Genomic DNA, 21217 nt, shown 5'->3' on the forward strand with positions numbered 1-21217 from the left:
GAACACTGCCTCGCATTCCCTCTCCCCACCACATTAAAAAAAAAAAGAAATTTAGAAATTCTCCCCAATAAAAGATGTAATACTACTTAATTTGTAATACAACACTGGTAACCACCCTTGTGGTAGCAAGTTAGTGAGAATGACAGAAACTTTTTGAATGTATTACTGTTGTTTTTAACTTAACTCATCTACAATCAGTGCTGCAGCCAGGCCTCAAAAAGCCTTCAAAAGAAGTAGAAAGCACAAAGTGAAACCACAAAAACAGACATCAGCAATACAGGCAAATACGAAACATAGTACTGATCGTTACAGACTGGCAATTTGCATACAAGGTTTGACTTTGTGTTTCTTCTGCCCAGACATCAGTTATAAAGCTGGTCTGTCAGTCTGTTACTTTGCTAAACCTGTTGGCAGTTGCTACTTTGCCTCTTTTCTTCAGGATATTCCACTTTTGTCAGACCGCAGATCTTCCCCACTAAGGGAGAGAGGGCTAGAAAACCACTGGCTGGCATCTAGCCGGCCACTTGCATAGGAAGATTTCCAAACAAGCTCTTCCTTTTATTCCTATAATAGTGTCCCATTTAGAAACAAGCACTTTGCCTGAAAACTAAATCATGCAGAGAACCACAAGAAAGCAGGTCAGATAGTTTATATGCCTTTCTGTTCTACATTTTTGTTCTATAGTTCTTCTTGGACGTACACCAAACACAGTATTTAAGTCCAAATCAATAAGCACATGACATGCTGTTCCCCTTTAAAAGCTCCTGGACTCATCTCCATGACAGGAAGCAAAATTCCATCACCCTTACTTAATGCAAGGACAAAACAGAAAATATGGAGCTTAATAATATTATGGACATCCACATACGGTAGAATCTTGGCATAAATGTAGGCCTGACCCTTTAAATCATGCCAAACACCAGGTGCTGTTTTTCTGTCACCTCCAGAAGAAGTGGATGTTGAATAAGTACACCTGATCACTAGCTATGCATAACCACAGATTCTTACTATGTTTCAGTGGGATAACCATGTTAGTCATAAGGATGTAACTGTTTAACCACTTCGATGGGAAGCCTGATCCTAAACGGACGATGCAGCCAGGTAAACTGGTTAACCGGTAGGGACTGAAGCAGCTGCCTCTCCCCCTCAAATGTAGGGGGCTGCTCCAGCCCTGTGGGTCACAGTAGGCTGGGAAGCTCCAGCCCCACCAGAGCACTTCCTGTCTGCAGCGACGGAGATGGGGTGCCAGGGGAAGATGGCTGGGGGGGTCTCTATTATGGATGTAAAATCCCATTTAATTAGTTGACTGGTTAACAGATTAAACCAGTGAGGGGGGAGGCTGGAGAGACCATTCCAATCCAGGGTTGGAGCGCCCCTACTCATGGTGCACCAGGGACCGTGAGGCAGGGGAATGGACAGCTCCACACCCTACTAGTTAACCATAATCAGTAAGCCTCATTCATAACCAGTCAGACATTAACATTTCTAGTGTGTATCTGTAAAACAAGGAGTCCTATGCATCTTAGATACTAGGGTTAACCAGTGTACCAGTCAACTAGAGACTACCAGTTAACCAGTTTACCTGGCTGCATCATCCATTATGTGAACTGGAGTGGAAATACTAAAGTAGGTATATATGTAAGAAAACTACTGCAAAAGAAAGCCCAATACTATCCATTACAAATTAGGGTGAAATGTGAGGCAGATTGTGGCCATTCAGTGTAGCTGATGGGGAGATAATGGATACCTATCCAGAGGAAGTTGCCTTTGTAGAGTGTTAACCAATTTAGATCCTTATTGAGGACTAATTATATAGTTTTGAATTTGCAAATGAGCTCCAATTCAGCTGTTTCACTTTGAAACCAGCTTCAAAGGTTTTTTGAAGAAGGATGGCTATTGTTAATTCCTTTAATGAATGTCCAGGGAGGTTGAAGTGTTCCCTTACAGGTTGCTACTAACCTTACCACTGCATATAGGATACAACTAAGTATGGTATAGAGGAATAGACAGCTGCCATAAATCCCCAAGTCACCTAAAGGAATTCTGAGAAACTAGTCATTGACACTTTGAAGCTGAGCTCATGAACCCACCTTTGTGCCAGTTTCAACTATAAGTGTAATTTACCCAAATTATGACTTGTTTTGGTAGCAGCAGCATTTAGCTTAACATAAGTACCTGAAATAAAAGCCTCTGACTGATTACAAAGCATGATGCATACCTGCCTTATACTAACAAAAAAAAAGTCTTTATTGTTTAGGAGTTATGTACATCATAAAGTAGTTGAAAGGACTAAACCTTCAGAAACTACTTACAATAAGCATAGTACTACTTGTCAGGAGAAAATGTGCTTCCATACAACGCAAATTAGCTGCAAGGACCCCTTGAGTGTTTCAAATATTTAAGTCTAAAAAATAAATCAGATTGTCAAGAGAATTGATGGCTTTTTAGCTAGAAGGGAAGAAGCTTTCAAATGGCTCATAAGCTGAAGAATTTTACCACTGTTTTGCTGAAATGGCTTAAGAGTTTATGGCATTAATGGAAATACAGAGAAATTAAAGTATCAAAATAACTAGTGGCATATAAAATTAGGGATCTAACCTGTGACAGTTGTGTACACAAACGGCAAAATCTGCTGTGAGGAACACTTGCACAAGGTAATTTTAACAATGATAATTAAACTTGTCTATATTTCTGAAAGTTACTTCAGAATTGTTTCAACTGACATGGGAGTCCCATAATTCTAGTGGCAGACAAGATGGATTGGAAGAAAGTAAAGATGCCTGCACGAGGATCCACAGTTCCACATTACTACCAAGATCATCTGATTTAGACTAGTCAGCACAGAACTAGGAGGGCAGTTTGTCTTTTTAACAATGTTGTGATAACAGCTTGAATTAACTGAACTGACGTATTACTTCTTGAAAACTGCAATAACAAATAATTTGACATTATCAAGCCTTGTTTATTTTGCTCACTCCATTTCCCATGGTTTTCAAAACCACTTTGCCTAATAACCCTCAAAATTCATTTCTCCACTCTGTACTTTAGCAAACAAGGAACACAAATTGAAAGAACAGCAAGAAATTCCTAGAAATAACTGGTTAAATTTAACTTGTTTTTTTCACAGCTCCAGGGCTCTGGAATGTGTTCTACATAACGTAAGTCCAACAGCTCCATCAAACTAAGAGAAGATAGTATTTACGCATTGTAAGCTTGGTATGATCCAGTAAATTCATGGATTATAGACAATATGCAGTTTGCACCTGAGATAGACGCTCACTGTGGCATGCTTTGCAGTAGCAGACCTATCTGTCAAAAACATGTATTAGTCACCAGTTCAAATAAGTTAAGCAATTTGTTCAATGACAGAATGACAAAAAATTAGTCTTAAGTTTCTTAGCCACCATTATTCTTGTTCTGACAACTAGAAAACCTTCCCTTCAAACTGTAACCTGCCAATAGTCTTGAGATAAAAGCTAGTCTTGGACATACCCACATTTTCTACTTTCAGATTGGAAGGACTAGATCTAGGCACTTTTACTCATACAGCAGCTAACAGAAGGAATTTAAATTACTAGATTCAAATGTGCTAATTCATACCAATTCTATAGAACCCAAGAGCTGCCTAAAGAATGCAAATGCTCCTTTTCCTGCTCCCTAGATTTAAAGCCTCCACATTCATTGACTGTTCCATAGAAGGCAGCATGAAGTCTAAGAAAAGGCTCTGAGTTAGCTGAATAGATCTTCATTACTGAAAGCTGTGCCCCTAACTTCACGGCAACATGCCAAGAATTCATATAGATGAATCAAGACAACAGTGCAAACACTCTTTGAGCAAAATCAGCAGGATTACAAGTGACATCCAAATTTAGCAAGCTAGGGTAGGTCCCATAATACCCTCATACGGTATCACTTATGTGTTAGCCATTTATATGAATGGGGACATTTGATTAAACATCGTCTCATTTCAGACCTTGAATTTCACATATGTAGATTGTAACTCCTCGGTCCAACACCCTTGGTCCTGAATCAGGGAAACTGTCAGACTGGGGAGGTCAATGCTGCCCTTCCGTCCCAGAGAGCTGCAGGGCTGTGCTCCCGCGACAGCAGCAGAGCCAGCACTGATAGACTGAGTGCTGGGGGCAGGGAGCTCAAGGGAGAAAAGGCAGGTAGGCAGGCTGCAGAGCGCTGCCCCGTGGGAGCATAACAGGATGGCCACTGGGCTGCGCTCCCAGATCCCAGCAACGGTGCTCCACAACCACACTGCCTCTTCCCCTCAAGTATACCCTGCATCCCTGCTCCTCCTTCCCTCAGATTGAGGGCCACAAACAAGCTATTTGTAGCACTCTGGAAACTCTGGGAGGGCAGGGTCTGGATTTTTCCCCCTAAGTACTCCAGCCCAGGACCATTCAGAAGTACGGACTGTAGCAATCCAACCTCTACAACAGAATTTTTAAGAGTGCTATGGCAGCAGATATTATTATAGTAAAAGCCGGGTTATCTGGAATTTGGATAACTAGGAAGCTCAATTAGCTGACACTTGCTCTATGCATCCATGTGTACATTAACATATGCACAAGTATATATGGTTATATATAAAAGCAGGACTGTTAAATATTGGAAGTCAGTTAAATAACTGAAGCAAACAATGCAAAATTAGATTTAAATATAGTTGTGATTAACCGAAGTTTTAATTGCATTATTAATTAACAGAACACCAATATTATAAATATATTTGAAAATGTAGAAAAAATAAATATTGATTTCTACTACAAAAATGTGAGCAGCATGCACTTTATTACAAATGTTTTACTGTACAAAAATATAGTATTTTTAATTCACCTCATACAAGCATGTGAGTGCAATCAATCAGGAAAGTGCAACTTACAAATGAAATTTTTTTTTAAGGTAACTGCACAACAAAAACAAAACAATGTAAAACTTCAGCACCTACAAGTCCATTCAGTCACACTTGTTATTCAACCAATTGCAATGAAACAAATCTGTCTACATTTACAGGACATAACATCGTAAATAAGTGCGCAGCATGATCTGCCTAATATGATAACCATTCACATGCCCCTTCAATCTCCATTCCAGATGACATGCTTCCATGGCGAATTTAAATCAGTATTCTATTGTTTAACGATGTGATTAAAATAGCAATCAACTGTTTTTCAGTCTCATGATTAACTGAGGTTTTTTTTTAAATCACTTAACAGGCCAAGTAAAAAGACAGTTGTACATGATGTTAATAGGTTTTGCTTGGCCTTCTGAAGTTTTAATAACTTTGCGAGATTGATCAATCATACATAGCCTAACCCGTTATTTATATTAGGAGAAACAAATAATATGTACACTCATGGCTTTATTCAGCATAACAGATAGTTCGAATGGGAGAGGCAAAGAAAGGGTAGATGATATAGAAGATTGGTGCGGAGCTAGTCTATAGAAACTAAGCCACTCTGCAGTGGACAGGGAAAGATGGAAGGAAATAGTGAGGGAGGCATAGGATACCAACAGGCGCTGAGACCATGGTGGTTGTTGATGATTATGACTTCATATAAATTACTTTTTCCACCAGAAGGGCAGGGTGGGGGAACACTAAGTAAGGCTTTTGCGGACTATGATAAATATTTAAAACTGTAACCATGACATGGCAATTGTTATTTTAAATATTTATATTAGATTTTGGATTTTTATTCACTATAGAATTGTAACAATACCTTAAACAGAACTGAATTTGTGAAAGCTTTCAAAAGGTTCTGCTCAAAAGGTACCTTATTCTTATAAAATCAAAGCCACCCAGGTCCTGTAATGCAGAGGTAGTTAACCAGAGACTTAGCCTCTGATATGCTCATCAGACACAAAAATAACCACAAGGCTTATAATGCAAAACCAAAAATTTTGTTTTAATTATGATTTAAATTTGATTTCCCTTAAAGGATGTGTGTACATTTTGAGGTAACCACAAAGCATTGGAGACGCTAATGTGCTTAACTGAGAGCCCTGGGTTGATCTCCATCTGTGAGAATAAAGAGGGTTTCAGAATCTCAAGTTTAAGAAAAGCTGTCCCCTACCCTCAACTCCAAGAGCTGCATCTGAAGAACCCGAGTCAAAAAGCCACAAATTAAGATTACTAACAGAACCCCATGACCCTATGACAAAATTAATTTCTAAGCAATTTGAGTAAATACATAGACTTAAGAACACTTAGAGACAAGCTTCCATTCTATTATTTGTATTACAGTAATATTTGAGTGCCAAGCACAGGTACTTTTTGGCCAGTACTCCTGCCATGCTAAAGCCTGTTTTTCCTTCTGTTAGCAGTGCTGGTTCTACCTTCTGTTCTCAGAAGGCTGCACTAGTCTAGCATGTTACAGCAAGTGTCATATTCCCAGAGGACCCTGAAATTTCATGGTCAAAGCTGAGGGTACTCTAATATATTGAAATCCATCTTAACGCAAGAACAAAAAGTTCATCGTGCATCTGATGAAGCGGGTCTTTGCCCACGAAAGCTTACGCTCCAAAATATCTGTCAGTCTAAGGTGCCACAGGACTTCTTCTTGTTCTCAAAGATACAAACTAACACGGCTACTTCTCTGATATCTTAATGCAAGTTCTCCCTAAGTGAGCATTGCTTCATTTTAAAAACCCTGCACTGACCTACAGGAATAAGGATGTGTTTTACCAAGCAATCATGCACTGTAAGTCACATGACACAGATAACCAGCCATTCAGTGTACAAGACTCCCCATTATTCATGTGCTTTTATTTATCTGAATCTTGTCTCACACAGCACTCAGAAAACTAAAGTCCTATGGCACCTTATAGACTAAAACATATTTTGGAGCATAAGCTTTCTTGGGCAAAGACTCACTTTGTCAGATGCAAAGCCAAAACAGGGTTTTGGAGTGGCAGGAGTACAGGCATCTGATGAACAAGGTCTTTGCCCATGAAAGCTTATGCTCCAAAATATCTTTTAGTTTATAAAGTGCCACAAGACTTCTTGTTGTTTTTGAAGATACAGACTAGCTCAGCTACTTCTCTGATACTTGTCAGAAGACCGAGGAGATCATGATGGACTGGAAAGAAACAACAACGAAGGGTCCTGTGGCACCTTATAGACTAACAGAAAAGTTTTGAGCATGAGCTTTCGTGAGCAAAGACTCACTTCATCAGATGCTGGTCTTGGAAATCTGCAGGGCCAGATATGCTTATTTATACCTGGCCCTGCAGATTTCCAAGACCAGCATCTGATGAAGTGAGTCTTTGCTCACGAAAGCTCATGCTCAAAACTTTTCTGTTAGTCTATAAGGTGCCACAGGACCCTTCGTCGCTATTACAGATCCAGACTAACACAGCTACCCCTCCGATACTTGGAAAGAAAGAAGTTACTATAATTTCATAGGAATTTTTCATTACAGCAGCACAGAGACCCGTAACTTCCAAGAAGAGAAAAGGAACTGTTTCATTACATGTCCCCATGCATACAACATATTGTACCTAATCTGTTCATCTTTATTCCCTAGCTGTCTCACCTCTGTGCCAGATGGTGTCTGCTCAAGCACAAGATTCAGACTTGTGAAAGACTGCTTTGGTTATAGCCACACTCTTCATCCCCCAAACCACAATCTGACTCAAACAAACAGTGACTTAGATATTTCCACAGTGTTGGAAATCAAAACAAAATAGCACAATGCGCACTGAAAAGGAACTGACTAGTAAATTAAATCATTACAATGGAAATCTAAAATGTCTTAATTAAGACGTGCAAGGGAAAGTTTGTTTTTAAGCCTCAGTTCTGACAGTGCTCATTTAAAAGTCCTGAGCTCCCTAACTCCCCTGTTTGTCAGTTACTCATCACCTCTCAAACTAAGGCTATGTCTCTATATTACAAGTGCTACAGCAGCCCAACTATAGGTGGCAACTACCACACTGCAGTAACACAGCACAGATGCTTCCTACAGCAACAGAGGTGGATTACCTATAGTGCTGGAAAAAATCTGAGACACACAGTACCTAGGTAGACATAAGAATTCTTCCATTGATTTAGCTGCATACAAACAGTGGCTTAGGTAACCATACATATGGTGCTCAGGGAAGAGTGTCCAGGAATGCTGTAGTTATACTGACCTAACTTGTAAGTATAGACCAGGCCCAAGTGAGAAGCAGCCTTAGTAAATTAAATTACTTTCCAGAAAACCAGAAACACATCTCTCACTGACCATAACCTTGTAATGCAATAAACAGCTTTCTATTTGCACAAAGTTCTTTGCCATTTTATGTGCCCTCAAGGTAAATTTGGTTTTTCCTGTTGGCATAAACTGGATTAAGTTAGACCTTTTATTTCTAAATCAGAAGATTCAGATAACTTGCCCAATATGTACACACCTTGCGAAGTTCACACTTCTACTAGTTTTTAGATTGATCTCGGACATTAGAATCACAAGTCTCAGGTTCCAGTTTGACCACACAGTTACTGCTAAGTAGAAGGGAGAAACAATCCTTCCACACATCTGAGTCAATTTAAGAGACTAAGAATGTGTGGCTAAAAACACAAACTAATTTTGCCACCACATCCTTAGCTTTTTTAAAACTGATTTTTTTCTTAAGTCTGATTTACCAATCCCAATTAATTGCTTTAAAAAACAGACACTATATCCCACCATCAAGGCATAGAGCCCTAATAAAATCAGTGAGCTGGGTGAAAACATGGGGCAGACATTTGTTTAAAAGAAATTTAGTTTTATGGTACTAAAGCTGTACCAAAGAATAAAAAGATTTAAAATGATACAGAGTTTTCCCCAAACACTGCTCCAAAGTGTTTTTATAACTGTTTAATTCTTCTGTGTAGCTGGTTCTTTTGTCAAGCTGGGTCTACGCTGAAGGGAACTGTGGGCAAAAGAGCCATAAACTGTGCATCTTTTGCTGACAGTTTGGTTGGGAGAGGCTTTTCTGACATTTGGCCCATCCACATTGGGCTAAATGCTGGAAAAAACCCTCTCTCAAGATATCCCTTCTTCCTCATGAAACGACGTGTACAGGGAAGTCTACTGAATACTCCCAACCAGCAATTCTCTTCTGAGACATCTCCAGTCTCGACATGCGCTCTGTTGACAAAACAGAAATTTTGTCAACAGAAGCCTGCAGTCTAGACGTAGCCTGAGTTACCCACTGAACAACCACAGTCCAAATTCTGAAACCAAAAAAAGTTAACTTTTGAAAAATAACTTTCTATTTGAAAAGTTAACGTTTACTTAAAGCACATCTGATGAAGTCGGTTTTTGCCCACAAAAGCTTATGCTTCAATAAATCTGTTAGTCTATAAGGTGCCACAAGACTTCTCGTTGTTTTTGCAGACAGACTAACATAGCTTCCCCTCTGATACTTAAAATACTCAGTTCACTAAGTACGTTACTTAATGCAAACCCTGAAGACTTCCCCTCTCCTCAAAGCTTCTTGTCAAGATATTTCTGATGTGTAGATAAACAAGGTCTCTGCCAAGGAGAAAGCAAGTATTTCCCTTGTATATACTTCACAGCATGATTACACAACTACTTAGCCTTGAAAGAGCTTTTTATAAAAGTAGGAGTGTTCTAATAGACAGTACACTGGAATACACAAATGTCACAGTGTCTGGAACAGCAGCACAAGTGCTGATCTGATGAGACCGTCAGAGAGGACTCTTATTTTGTGATCTCCTGGACTCAAACAAAACTCATCGACTCAAATATTCACCTGAAGGTTTTCTATGGTCAGTCTGCACAGTGTTACAAGGCCAGGATTATAAGTCCACTGCTAAGTGCTATTACTAATAGCCACTCTTTAATGGATCAACGGCATCCCAAGCACCTACAAAAACAGGCTTTTAAGGATACATTATGACGTCTTGTCCTTTTTACCCAGGGCAAAGAGATCAGGTACTTGGCAAGAACCTCAGCTACAGTTATTGAGATGTTAGTGGGTATCAGCATCTGCTCATACAAACACAGGGGTCGGCAACCTGTGGCTCCAGAGCCAAAAGCATCTCTTTCAGGATTCATTTGCAGCTCCAAACACTGCCACTGCTGACTCCTCTGTAGCTCTCTATTCCCCCCCACCCACCCTGAAAAGAGCCCCCCAGGCAAGGCCTGGCCACAGAGCTGCCTCAGATGGGCTCCCCGCTCCACTGGCAGGTTGCCAACCCTGGGATGTGAGAGAAGTAGGGGGCAGGGTATGTGTGCCAGAGCTGCACACAGCTCTTTGAGCAATAAAATGCTCAGAGTCACAGGAGCACTGTGCGCCGCTCTGTGCACATGTCCTGCTCCAGCACTTCAGCGTGTGGCAGCAGCAATGGCTCTGGTGAGTTGTGGCACCCCCAACCCTAGTGTAATCCAATGTCTGGTTCTGGAGAAGAGGAGGAGGGATTGGGTTAAAGCGGGGGTGGGGAGACCTGACTCTGGAGGAGGGGAAACTGGGTTAAAGGGGTTATTGACATACAGTCAATATGGAGACAAGTCCAAGGAGTGATTGAATTATTTCCACCTTTTCCTCATATGAAATTTTGGAATTTTCATGACAAATGGTATTATTGCTCAATGCTTTAAATATTCTGAACCACCTAAAGCTTCCTCTATGCAGAACACTGATCCACTCACCTTTTTATATTTTATTGTATTATTGTACAAAATGGGTGAGTATTTGGTTGATGACATCTTGTAAGGGTGTAGTAATATCACTTTTGTATCTGTACACTGTTATGGCAAAAAAATACAATGTACTTTTTAAAAGTAACTCATTTAAGTCTTAGTCAGGACTAACTGGGTTTTATTTAGCTACACTAAGTTCCTACCAGAATCACTGCACTATTTCTCTTCGGGAGGATAAGCAATGATTTGTTTCAGTATCTTCCCCCAGTCTGTTGTTGAGTTTCCTGACACTAATGCCAAAATGTACACAAGCTCTCAAGGACAAACAAAAAAACTCCTCTTTTTTATGTTACATACTCAAGAGTTTAACTCCACCAATAAAAGAACCAAGAAGGCAGACAGACAACAAAGTTCGCAGCTTAAGAGACAACCAGGCAAGCGTCTGACCCGCTTACAATACTTCACCCACATATAACACTCTTCAGGTAAGGCTCTCCAAGTGCTCTATGAATGTAAGCAAACACTACTGCTCCAACTTGACTTGTCGCTTGTTCTGGTGTTGACATCAGTTCAGATCTCCCCAGCCGCGTCTCGAGCGCCCATTTGGCCAAGTTACCCTACTTCACAGGGGTGCAGCAGCAGCAGCCAGCAAGATTAGTGACTTGACCATGGTCAGCAGTTACAGCTGAATCCCGGAGCCTCCCCCAACCCACAAAGCAGCGCCCTGCCCCACCGGCGCGCAGTGAGGAGAGACTCCCCACTCGCAGGCGGCCGGGGCCAGAGCGCACACCGCGGCCCCGCTCAGCCAGTCCCATGGGAACGACACACGTCCCCTTCCCGTGACGAAAGCAGCCAAGTCCCCCAGGCCCCAGCCCCAGCCCCAACCCCGAGACGTCCCGCTACGCACAGCCGCCCCTCACCTACCGCTTGCTCCGTCGGCTACCGTCTCTCTCCGCAGGCCCCCCGGTGACACCGCCTCCTCCACCACCGGGATCGCCTCTGAACCCACCCACTGCACCAACAGCCACCGCCTCCTCCCACCCTGCCTCCCTTATTGCCTAGCTACTGGGAGGATTGGCCCCCCCCAGTGGCGTCATCATCACACGAGGCTGCCTCAGCCAATGCCTTACTCAGCCTCAAGGCGCATGCGCGCGTCTCAACGGACGCCAGCCCCCCCCGTACCCCTCGAGGCTGCCGGATCTCGTGGGTGATGGAGTCGGAAACCAGTGCCAGTCTGTTCCGTTGGAGTACAAGTGCGCATGTGCACTTCGAGCGGAGGCTGTCGTGATCTTTTACCTTGACCTTTACTCCAGTTACGTAATTAGCGCAGTGATTCGCTGTCCCTGCCTCCCCCCTCTGAGCACTGCGTGACTGGCGCTTCGCGTCACTCTGATTGGATGAATGAAGCTCGTGGCGCCGGCGTGGCCTGTAGCTGTATCGTGAGACCGAGAGGGAGGGGTCTGAAACGAGGGCTGTACCTTATGTTGCCTTGGCGTCCCGCTCAGAAGGGATGTCAGAGTTGGACACTTATTAATTGTTCAGCATCTGCTAAATTTTGCAATTGCTTTTATGCACATCCCTCAGTAATTAGAAGATTTGCACAGAAAAAGGCTTCGGATTATCGATATTCAAATCACGTCTCCCTCTTTTTTGCTGTTTTATTTGTTTTGGTGTATCATCATCTCTGTACTTTTACTATGGTGCAGAGCCTCAAAAGCTGGAAGGGATCCAGTCTTCTCTGGATGGGCCTGCTTGGGCTTTCTAGAGACTGCTTCATAGGCACACTCTATGTGTATCATAGAACTGGAAGGCACCTTGAGATGTCATGGAGTGCAGTCCCCTGGCATCTCATCAGGACAAAGCACCATCCATGACAGTTTTTTTTTAAATCTGTTTGCCCCAGACCTCTTCAAAGATTGAATTTACTACTAATACCCACCTGAGGAAGTGAGAAAACAAATCAACAGAGCCAGACGTGTGCCACGAAGCCTCCTACTACAGGACAAGCCCAAGAGAGAAACCAACAGAACACCACTAGCCATCACCTACAGTCCTCAGCTAAAACCTCTACAGCGCATCATCAGGGATCTGCAACCCATCCTGGACAATGATCCCCCCACTTTCACAGGCCTTGGGAGGCAGACCTATCATTGCTCACAGACAACCTGCCAACCTAAAACAAATCCTAACAAGCAACTATACACCGCACCACAGTCACTCTATCTCAGGGACCCATCCATGCAAGAAACCTCGTTGCCAGCTCTGCCCACATATACACACCAGCAACATCATTACAGGACCTAACCGGATCAGCCACACCATTGTGGGCTCATTCAGCTGCACATCTACCAATGTAATTTATGCCATCATGTGCCAGCAATGCCCCTCTGCCATATACATCGGACAAACTGGACAGTCCCTACGTAAAAGAATAAATGCACACAAATCAGACATCAGAAATGGCAATATACAAAAACCCATAGGAGAGCACTTCAATCTCCCAGGACACACAGTAGCAGATTTAAAAGTAGCTATCCTGCAGCAAAGAAATTTCAAGAACAGACTCCAAAGAGAAATTGCTGAGCTACAATTCATCTGCAAATTCAATACCCTCAGCTCAGGATTAAACAAAGACTGTGAATGGCTGGCTAAATACAAAAGCAGCTTCCCCTCTCTTGGAGTTCACACCTCCAGATCTACTGATGACAATACAATTCAGCCTGCCTGCCTGAGCTAACCTCGTTATCCCCAGCCTTGCTCTGGCCTATTTATACCTGGCCTTGCAGATTTCCAGGACCAGCATCTGAAGAAGTGAGTTAACTCACGAAAGCTCATGCTCTAAACTTTTCTGTTAGTCTATAAGGTGCCACAGGACCCTTCGTTGCTCTACAGATCCAGACTAACACGGCTACCCCTCTGATACTTGAATTTACTACTGTGGGTTTACAAGGCCAATTGGCAAACCACTGAACTATCCCTCCCCCCCTTTTTCTTCCCTTTGGTGGTGGTGCTCCCTCTTTTTGTCATCGGAGCAGCCTTGCCAGGAATGGGTTAGTATCCCCAAAGGAAAGAATCTCAGGCACCCTATGAAGGGCAGTGTACGTCCTGTGGGAGGCAAGTTTGTTATGATGCTGCTAGGGGCTTTGTGTAACACTGCTATTCACCTCCCATGGAAGTGGGGGCTATTGTCCTCTACTCTCCCCCCACACACAAAATTTATACAGTGGTAGCAGTGTCCACAGCATCTCCCCAAAACAACAAAGATTTAATCGAACAATTAACTGGTGCACATTATTTAAAATATATTTACACATTTAAGATTCCCAGTATAACCATCTCTTTATTATAATATAAAATGGCAACAATGTGCACACTCATTTTTAAAATACAGAGCTCTGAGGGGGCACTATATACATCACACTTTGATCACACAATTATATCTGTACATATAGGTACAACATCCACCATGCATACATTTATAAGACTACCTGTACATATAGGTACAACATCCTCCATGTATAACCCTATCCTTTTGATACTAAGTTCATATAAACCCCGTATATGAAAAACAGAAATAGTATTCCACAATATAATTTAAAAATTTTATAAAATAATTTAAGAAGCTACTTCTACTACATGGAAATAGTTCAAAATACAGCTACTAGACTGATTTAAGGTCTCAAACACCTGCCTTACCGGGAGACATTTATCAATCTATATACACTCATCCTTTGTTAAATGAGTACTTTACTTATGAGTACTCGCTTAAACAAGGGACATATATACATACCTTAGTTCACTTGATGAGTGAACTCCCCCCCCCACCATGAGCCTTATCCCCTCCCTGCGGCTCCAACCCCCTTGATTCTGACCCCCCCGTCAGCCCCACAGCCCAACCCACTGCAGCCTGACACCTCACCCCGCGGGCCCTGCACACTCCAAACCACCACAATCTGATGGCCCCTGCCAGCACCGCAGGCTGATCCCCTCCCCCACTGGCCCCGCAGCCTCACAGCCTGACCAGCCTGCTGGCCCTGCAGCCCCAAACCACGGCAGCCTGACCCCTGCTGCCAGCCCCACAGCCTGGCCACCCCGACAGCCCTGCGGCCCCACAGTCTCAGCCCCCCGCCCCCCTGACAGCCCTGCAGACCTAAAGCACCACAGCTTTAACTGGACCACACACCTAAACCAATGCAGTCTGAACCCCCCTGCCCATCTGCCCCCACAACCCAACCTGCCACCAGATTTTAACCCTCCCTCCTGCTCATGGCCCCAAATTGCCCCCAGCCTTTAATCCTTCCAAACCCCTGCAGCTGAAGGTTCACTTACCTTTCAAAAACAGTGCCACATGCTGCCGCTCCTTCCCGGAGTTAGGAGCACTAGACACCAATCATAGACTTTTGCATGCATTTTAATGGTAATTTAGTGTTCCTCTTACAAGTTTTCGCCTATGAGCAAAAAGTTGGGAACCAATTGTGTTCATATAGTGAGGGATGAGCATAATAGAATTGGTCAGATTGGCATTTGCTGATTTGCCTGATCAGCTTTGATAAATTTCCAGCAGAACCCAGGCAGATTTCGAAACCCATCTGTTTTCCTGCAAGCTTTTCCCAGCCCATCTCAATTCCTATGTTCACAGCTCTTCAGCAGCCCCAGACCTTGCAGAGTTCCTTGCTCTGAGGCACCCCACTATGTCAACAGCCTCAGAGGGAGGGATCTCAGGGCTTCCAGGGTCAGTGGCTGCAGGACAAATCATCATACAGACTGCTCCAGACAGAGTTTCATATACTTGAATGCAGAGTTTTGAAATTTTTGGTTTTCATTCCAAGTCTAATGAAACCACATTTTTCAATGTCTAAATCCTCTGTGAAATGGAATTTCCTTTATTTGCCCAACCTTACTATTTAGTTATCGAAGAAAAGCTTAAGAGGTGACTTGACTGCACGCTTTAAGTACCTACACAAGAAGTTTTCCCAATGGTAGTGAGGCCCTGTAACAGACAAAAGCATAAGATCAAGACATCAAGTGGCTGAGAGTTGCAGCTATGGAAAATCAGAAATCATTGGTATGTTGTAACAGGATAATTATCTGGCAGAATAATTTACCAAGGGATGTGTGGTGAATTCCCCATGACTTCACATCTTCAAAATAAGACAACCCAAACCAATTATGGGCTAGATGGGGGAATTATTTAATAAAATTCAGGGGATGAAAAAAATAAGGAAAAGTACTCAGGGACTGGTTTTTGAGGAATGATTAAAAGAACTAAATACATCTATCTTGCATCATATCAAAATAAAAAAGAACAAGAAGTCCTGTGGCACTTTACAGACTAACAGATATTTTGGAGCATAAGCTTTCGTGAGCAAAGACCTGCTTCGTCAAATGCATCTTTGCCCACAAAAGCTTATGCTCCAAAATATCTGTTAGGTACCACAGGACTTCTTGTTTTTGAAAATCAAAAAGGAGTCATGTACGAGGTAGAAATCAGGAGAAATTACAAAGGATGAATATAAGCAAACAATACATGTCTGCAGGGACAAGGGTAGAAAGGCAAAGGCACCAAACAAGCTCAAACTAGCTAGAGACATAAAGGGTAACAAGAAGACATTCTATAAATATATTAGAAGCAAGAGGAAGACGAAGGACAGGATAGGCCCACTGCTTAGTGAGCAGGGAGAAACCTGGAAATGGAGAGGTGCTTAATGACTTCTTTGTTTTGGCCTTCACCATGAAGTCTGATGCCAAAATGCCTAGCATTGTGACTGCTAGTGGAAGGGGGTAGGTTTTAGAAGATAAAATAAAAAAAGAACAAGTTAAACATTACTTAGAAAAATTGAATGCCTACAAGTGACCAGGGCCTGATGAAAAGCAGTCTAGAATACACAAGGGGCTGATAGAGGAGGTATTGGAACATTGAGCTATCATCTTTGAAAAGTCCTGGAAGTCAGGAGAGATTCCAGAAGGCTGAAAAAGGGCAAATATAGTGCCCATCTATAAAAGTAAAAAAGAAGAACCCAGAAAACTAGAACCCAGTCAGTTTAACTTCTGTGCCAGGAAAGATTATGGAACAAACAATGAAGGAAGTCAGCTGCAAACATCTAGAAGCAAACAAGGTAACAGCTAAAAGCCAGCATGGATTTATAAAGACCAGTCTGAGAGCTTTCTTTCACAGGATAAAAAGTTTTGTGGATAAGGGAGAAGCAGTGGATGTGGTATACCTAGATTTTAGTAAGGCATTTGATATGAAGCAGCCCTGTGGTGGAATTATGACTCAGAAAGGTATTGATTCTAGGGGAAGTAAATTACTCAAGTTTTTGACAGAGCATTCTCCAAACTTCCAAAGATGTTCATGTGTTGGAGGAGAAAATGAATAGTTCTAACAGGCTAAGAATGGTGAGATTAAATTCCGCCTTTAACACCTCACATTCTTGGTTCCATGGGCAACACTGCTATTTGTCATGTGGCAATGCCATAGCCTGAAGCACTCATGATTCTGTGGTTAGTTAGGGAGAGAACACAGGCTCTGAAAAGCTACTATGTCATTCTGCAAGGAACAAGAAAGAGGAAGGACAGAAGGGATGGGGATGGGAAAATGCTCTGCCAAAAACTTGAGTGATTTACTTCCCCTAGGAGCAGTACCTTTTTGAGTCATAATTCCACCACAGGGCTGCTTCGAGGGTGGCCCATAGATGTTACACAGGATGAGGAATTAGGTCATAATTTAGCCCTATTTGAATTGCTTAGACTATGAAAGAGCCAGTCAATTATTTCTTCACTGGATTAAAAACTCTGCAGTGTTTCTCTCTGGACAATTCTGTAAACACAGAGATTAGATTTACTGTTGTGGATGGATGATGTCTGGCTGTACATTAAATGGAAGCACTGAAGGCTATGTCTCCATTATCACAATCTTTTGAAAGATGTTCTTCTGGAAAATCTCTTCCAAAAGACCTTCTTTGAAAGGAGTGCATCCACACATAAAAAAGCAGATCAAAAGAATGATCTGCTCTTTCAAAAGAGGGCATCTACACAGCCCCTGCTCTTTCCAAAGAATTGAAAGAATTGAAAAAATCAGGGATTGAAAAAATCAGGGATTGAAAAAATCAGGCGCCAAGAGGACTGCTCTTTCGAAAAAAAGGGCCCACAGATCGTCTACACATTTTCTTTTGAAAGCAGCTTTTGAAAGAAGGTGCTGTTCCTGAAACAGGCACAGAAGAGCACTTTTGAAAGGAGCACTGGGTTCTTTCAATTTAATTTCCGAAGAATACTTTTTGTGTGTAGATGCTCTGCTGGATTTTTCATAAGAGTCCCTTCTTTCGAAAAATATGTCAAAAGAACTTGCTAGTGTAGATGTGGCCTAAGAGTTCATTTAACATACAATCCCAAACTAAAAATAATAATTTAAAAAGAAATAACAATAATCAAGAAAATAAGAAATCTAGAAATTAAGAAAATAATCTGAAAAGGAAAAGAATAATTTAACTTCAGGCCCCACACTCAGTATATTGTATTGTGATACACCAATATACATGCACCACTTTTGTCTACTAGTGGGACTAAGAACTACTCACCTGTATGTCACAGGCTATATAAACTAAACAGCTAATGGAGTATCTCCTGTAGTTCAGGTACTAGAGGCCTGCGTAGTTTCCATGAAGTATGAAGACAGCTGTCATTGTCCGAGATGACTATGGCTTTATTACTATATTATTCTAATTGTGTCTCTCACTGTTGAGATAAACAGGGGTGCTGGAACAATTTGTATTGTGGAGGTTTTGAGAGCCATTGAATCAAACTTTAAACCAACTATGAAATGGAAACTACTTCAAGCTAGGGGGTGCAGCACTTATTATAATCAAAGGTCCTGGCACATGCCCAAAAGTATTTCTAAGGGAGGTTGTGGAATCTCCATCGCTGGAGATATTTAAGAACAGGTTAGATAGATGTCTATCAGGGATGGTTTAGACAGTACTTAGCCCTGCCATTGGAGCAGGGGCTGGACTCAATGGCCTCTTGAGGCCCCTTCCAGTCCTAGTATTCTATGATTCTATGATTCTTAAGATATTGCTGTGCATATAGCTCAGAGAATTTTGCCTCTGGTGGTTGCTGACATCAAAGGGAGTCTGCCAGTGGTCATTCAACATACCCCTCAACTTCACCACAACCAGATGAGGGAGTACTCAGAGAAACTAGTGCTTCAAATGAACAAGTGAACTATCCATTTCTAAGTATCATCACAGATGGGTTGTAGGGCTGGTTGATGTCTGCAGGCCAGGCCTAATGACTGTAAAAACAGCCAAGCAATAAGGCCCCTTACCTTGGGTATTTCTTTCTTTGTACAGTCCACACTATTCCCAGTGATCTGGTGGAAAAGTCCAAACAGACAGGCAGAAAGTCTTGTAATAAAGTTCAGAACAAACAAAATGGCCCCATCCTCAGGTATCTTCATCCCAGGCATTCCTAGTAAGATTCCAAACTCTCCCCAGAGAAATGGTGGCCCAAGTAAATAATAAACAGCCAGAATTTATTTGCAAAGACAAAGCCAGTGTAGAATCACCCTTTCCAGACATTCCTATTGTCAAGGAAGAATAAAGTTCCCATCTTCTCTCAATCAAATGGAATCAAACCTTCAATAGTAATGGGAGATTCGGTTATCCCCATATTGACTGGGTACATCTCACATCAGGACAAGATGCAGAACTAAGATTTCTTGGTGCCGTTAATGACTGCTTCTTGGAGCAGCTGGTACGGGAACCCACAAGGGGAGGGGCAATTCTCGATTTAGTACTGAGTGGGGCACAGGATCTGGTCCACAAGGTCACTATTACAGGACTGCTTGGGAATAGTGATCATAATGTAATAACATTTAATATTCCTGTGGTGGGAAGAACACCTCAGCAGTCCAACACTCTGGCATTTAATTTCAAAAGGGGGAATTATGCAAAAATGAGGAGGTTAGTTAAACAGAAATTAAAAGCCAGAGTGACTAGAACAAACACCTTGCAAGCTGCATGGAAGCTTCTCAAAGAACTATAATACAGGCCCAACTTACATGTATACCTCAAATTAAAAAACATACTAATAGACCAAAAAAGGAGCCACCATGGGTTAACACCCATGTAAAACAAGCAGTGAGGGATAAAAAGGCATGTTTCAAAAGGTGGAAAGCAAATCCTAGTGAGGTAGATAGAAAGGAACATAAACACTACCAAAGTAAGTGTAAAACTGTAATAAGGAAAGCCAAAAAAATTTTGAGGAAAAGCTAGCCAAAAGCTCAGAAAGTAATAACAAAATGTTTTTTAAATATATTAGAAGCAGGAAGCCTGCTAAAAAACCAGTGGGTCCCCTAGATGATACAAATACAAAAGGAGCAATCAAGGATGATAAAGCCATTGCAGAGAGACTAAATGATTTCTTTGCTTCAGTCTTCACAGCTGAGGATGTTGGGGAGATTCCCAAACCTGCACCATTTTTTGTGGGAAATGAAACTGAGGAATTGTCCCAGATTGAAGTGTCATTAGAGGAGGTTTTGGAACAAATAGATAAACTTAATGTTAACAAATCACCGGGACCGGATGGCATTCATCCAAGGGTTCTGAAAGAACTCAAATGGGAAATTGCAGAGCTATTAACACTAGTTTGTAACCTGTCCTTTGGATCAGCTTCCGTACCTAATGATTGGAAGATAGCTAATGTGACACCAGTATTTAAAAAGGGCACTAGAGGTGACCCTGGCAATTACAGACCGGTAAGTTTAACGTCATTTCCGGGCAAACTAGTTGAAACAATAGTAAAGCATAAAATTGTCAGGCACGTAGAAGAACATAATTTGATGGGCCAAAGTCAACATGGTTTCTGCAGAGGGAAATCATGTCTTACTAATCTGTTACCGTTCTTTGAAGGGGTTAACAAACATGCAGACGGGGAGATCTAGTGGATATAGTATACTTAGATTTCCAGAAAGCCTTTGACAAGGTACCTCATCAAAGGCTCTTGTCTAAATTAAGTTGTCATGGGATAAGAGGAAAGGTCCTTTCATGGATTGAGAACTGGTTAAAACACAGGAAACAGAGGGTAGGCATAAATGGTAAATTTTCCAAATGGAAAGGGGTAACTAGTGGTGCCCCCAAGGGTCAGTTCTAGGACCAGTCCTGTTCAATTTATTCATAAATGATCTGGAGAAGGGGGTGAGCAGTGAGGTGGCAAAGTTTGCAGATGACACTAAACTGTTCAAGATAGTCAAGACAAAGGCAGACTGTGAAGAACTTCAAAAAGATCTCATCAAACTGAGTGATTGGGCAACAAAATGGCAAATGAAATTTAATGTGGATAAGTGTAAGGTAATGCAAATTGGAAAAAATTAACCCCAACTATACTTACAATAGGATGGGGGCTAATTTAGCTATAACTAATAAGGAAAGAGATCTTGGAGTTATCGTGGATAGTTCCTTGAAAACATCCACGCAGTGTGAAGAGGCTGTCAAAAAGGCAAATAGGATGTTAGGAATTATTGAAAAAAAGGATAGAAAATAAGACAAGGGAGTATCTTACTGCCTCTATAGAAATCTATGGTACGCCCACAT

At 41.9% G+C, this 21217-nt stretch overlaps 1 protein-coding gene across 5 annotated transcripts in view; it reads right to left on the reverse strand.

The window, feature by feature from the left end:
- ADIPOR2 (adiponectin receptor 2) overlaps nt 1–11781 on the reverse strand; it is a 58527-nt gene extending 46746 nt beyond the window's left edge. Inside the window, exon 1 of one of the 5 annotated variants that reach the window (XM_075006009.1) lies at nt 11762–11781. The gene's annotated coding sequence lies outside the window, so the exon portion shown is untranslated. Of the gene's footprint in view, nt 1–11100; nt 11121–11551; nt 11680–11761 lie in introns of those variants that run through there. The other 4 variants (XM_075005979.1, XM_075005999.1, XM_075005988.1 and 1 more) reach the window with 4 other exon arrangements.
- Between the last annotated feature and the right edge of the window lie 9436 nt (nt 11782–21217).

The sequence above is a fragment of the Carettochelys insculpta genome, chromosome 1 (genome assembly GCF_033958435.1).
Source record: "Carettochelys insculpta isolate YL-2023 chromosome 1, ASM3395843v1, whole genome shotgun sequence".
NCBI classification, from domain to species: domain Eukaryota; kingdom Metazoa; phylum Chordata; order Testudines; family Carettochelyidae; genus Carettochelys; species Carettochelys insculpta.